The sequence below is a fragment of the Elephantulus edwardii genome, unplaced genomic scaffold (genome assembly GCF_000299155.1).
Source record: "Elephantulus edwardii isolate Elephantulus edwardi_28Jun2011 unplaced genomic scaffold, EleEdw1.0 scaffold00344, whole genome shotgun sequence".
Classification (NCBI taxonomy): Eukaryota; Metazoa; Chordata; class Mammalia; order Macroscelidea; family Macroscelididae; genus Elephantulus; species Elephantulus edwardii.
This window is the reverse complement of record NW_006400094.1, coordinates 1,005,289-1,009,006: the sequence shown is the minus strand read 5'-3', so window position 1 is coordinate 1,009,006 and position 3,718 is coordinate 1,005,289.

Here is a 3,718-nt window from a genome sequence, read left to right as displayed (position 1 = left end):
GATGCACAGCCAATGTTGGGTTTCAGGACAACCTTCTTAACTCATCTCCTGCAGGATCCACGGAAGGAATCTGACTCCATCACCAGCTCTCCTCAAGACCTCATCACTTGCTTCCCCTGGGATGCCTTGGTCTACTTCCAGCCAGGTATGCAGACAAGTATCCCATTAGAGTGGGCGGCACTTGGACTCCTTAACTCAGCAGTGAAAAAGCAGGCAGAGACTAAGGCATTCCCCTAGCTTTGTCCCATTTCAGTCAAGCATCATTTAAAAAGGGTTCTTTCAAGAGGCAGAGAAGGAGATGAAGACACTCAACGAGATGGATTGGCTCAGTGATTGCAACAACGGGCTTAGGTATGGTGGATCCTTCAGGATTGGGCAAGGTTTCGACATGCTGCACAAAGAGGTGGAGACGGAGCCAGTCCTTCAAAAAAGACATCATGTGGGGAAAGTGGGAGGGTCAGAGAAAGAAAAGAAGACCCTTAACAAGATAGATCAACACAGTGACTTGATTGACACAGTGCTCAAGCAATGGGATTGTTGTTGTTGTTATGTGCCATTGAGTCGTGTGCGACTCATAGCGACCCTATGTACAACAGCCCTAAACTCTGCTCTATCCTGTGCCAAATGCACTGCCTCTGACACTCCCATTCTGATTACACCAGTCACTGAATCAATCCATCTCATAGAGGCTCTTCCCCTCTTGGGCTGTCCCTCCACCCTCCCAAGCATGATGTCCCTCTCCAAGGACCGGTCTCTCCTCACAACATGTCCAAAGTATGTTAGAAGGAGCCTCAGAATCCTTGCCTCCAAGGAGCCACCCGGTTAACCCTTTCCAGGACAAATCTGTTTATTTTCCTAGCAGTCCATGGTATTCTCAATACTCCTCTCCAGCACCACAGCTCAAAGGCATCCATTCTCCTTCTATCCTCCTTGGTCATTGTCCAACTCTCTGATGCATAACAAGTGATTGCAAAGACCATGGCCTGTATCAGACGCACCTTAGTCTCCAGAGAGACACCATTGCTCTTCAGTACTTTGGAGAGGTCCCTAACAGCAGACTTTCCCATGGCAATGTGCCTTTTAATTTCCTGGCTGCTGGTGCCAAGACTGTTGACTATGGAGCCAAGCAAACTAAAGCTGTGTACAATCTCAATCTCTTCACCATCCATCCTGATGCTGCCAATTGGTCCAGTGGTGAGAATCTTTGTCTTCTTGACATTGAGCCTCAATCCATATTGTAGGCTGCAGTCCTTGACACTCTGCAGCAGGTGCTTCAGGTCCTCCTCAGTTTCAGCAAGCGGGGTTGTGTCATCCGCATAACGCAGATTGTTGCTAAATCGTCCACCAATCTTGACCCCACATTTCTCCTCATAGAGCCCGGCCTCCCAGATAATCTGTTCTTCATATATGCAGAACAGAAACAAAATGAGATCTCAATTAGTCCAAAGGATATATTGGCCCCATGCACCTCTCACTTAATCACGGCCACTGTGTCAGAACTTAGACAGCTGAGCCCCCAGCAGGTTTTAGAGGCTTTAAGTACAACAGGAGCTGACACTAAGAAGAATGGGAATCCCAGAACACTTGATCATGATTATGTGAAATCTATACTTGGACCAGGAGGCAGTCATCAGAACAGAGCAGGGAAACACTGCATGGTTCAAAATTGGGAAGGGTGTACGCCAGGGATGTGTCCTATCTTAATACCTTTTCAACCTATATGCAGAATAGATTATCCAGGAAGCTGAGAAGAAATGTGGCATCAGGATTGTAGGAAAACTCATCAACAATCTGTGTTATGCAGATGACACAACCCTGCTTGCAGAGGAGGACTTGAAATGCCTGCTGCAGGAGGTCAAGGACTTCAACCTTAAATATACACTGAAGTTCAACATCAAGAAAACAAATTCTCACCACTGGAGAGATTGGCACATCACAATTGATGGTGAAGGGATTGAGACTGTTACATCTTTAGTTGGCTTGGCTTCCACACTCAACACTCTTGGTACCAGAAGCCAGGAAATCAAAAAATGAATTGCACTGGGGAAAGTCTGCTGTCAGAGACCTCTCCAAAGTCCTGAAGAGCAACAATGTCAGTCTGGAGACTAAGGTGCACCTGATCGAGGCCACAGTCATTGCAATTAGTTGATATGCCTCAGAAAGCTGGACAATGACTAGAGATGACAAATGAAGAATTGATGTCTTTGAGCTGTGATGCTGGAGAAGCGTAATGAAAATACCATGGACTGACTGCTAAGAGAACAAACAGGTTCATCCTAAAGAGGATAAAACTAGGTTGCTTCTTGGAGGCCAAGATTGTGAACCTTCGTCTGACCTAATATGGACATGTTGCAAGAAGTGACCAGTCCTTGGAGAGGGACATCACATAGGGACAGTGTAAGAAAGGAAGATCCTAGATGAGATGGATTGATTCAGTGACTGAGATAATCGACGTAGGTATGTTAGGAACAGACTTTAGAGCACACGTTGTACATAGAGTCACTATGAGTTGCAGAAGACATAACAACAACTAAGTCACACAGGAGAGTAGTACCATCTCCCCAGAAGCAGTGAATGGATTCAAAGAGCGTACCTTTGGGTTTGCAGCACAGCTCTTTAAATATTTGCTCAGCACAGTACATGAGCCTACTCAGAAGAACCAGATGATGTTCAACTAGAGATCAGAAGAACTAGGTGGTGCCCAGCCCGTGATCAGAAAAGGAGACCGAGCTGGTGCCCAGCCTGCGATCTGAAGAACTAGGTAGTGGCCAGCTTGAGATCAGAAGAATTCGATGGTGACCAGTCGGGAGATTGGTAGAACTAGGTGGTCCCCAGCCTGAGATCAGAAGAACTAGATGATGTCCAGCCTGAGATCAGAACAACTAAGTGGTGCCCAGTTGGAGATCAGAAAACCTAGATGGTGCCCCGTCAGAGATCAGAAGAACTAAGTGGTACCCAGCCTGAGATCAGAAGAACTAGTTGGTGCCTAGTTGGAGATCTAGTCAGAGACCAAAAGACCTAGATAGTGCCCAGTTGGAGATCAGAAGAACTAGGTGGTGCCCCCTCTGAGATCAGAAGAATTAGATGGTACCCAGTCACTACTACTGATCAGTTTGATGAAGACCACTAAAGAAGGTCCTAGCTAAAATATGGTAAACAAAGATACCCTCCAAATAAAGACCAATGGGGAGAGGGGGTGGATAGATAATGAACACTGAATTGGAACAGATGAGGGGAAGAACTGTTTGAAAGAAATATATGATTATGCATTCTATGTATGAGAACAGTTTGGAAGGTGAAGGGAAAGGGGGAGGTGGGGAGGATGTGCAATGAATATATTTTTTTTAAAAATCCCAAAACTGAAGGTATGTCCCCTTGAAGCCACGTCACAGGGAATGATGTCAAGACTCTAAAACTAACAAGAAGCATGCACGCCTCAGAGCATTCAAGTCCACCAAGTCCACCAGTTCAAGAATGTGACACGCGATCCCAATGTTAGACTCATGGTCTATGTCTTATACTCACAGTATTCCTTTTATACTTACGGTATGCCTCTTATAGTATAAAGATTATGCATCTTAAGGAGAAAAGACTGTTTTGTTCTCTCTCCCAGACAGAGTCTGGTGAATTTGAACTGCTTACCTAGTGGCCCAACTCTTAACCTGTCGTTGTTGTTATGTGCCGTCGAGTGGCTTGCGACTCATAGCGACCCTATGTA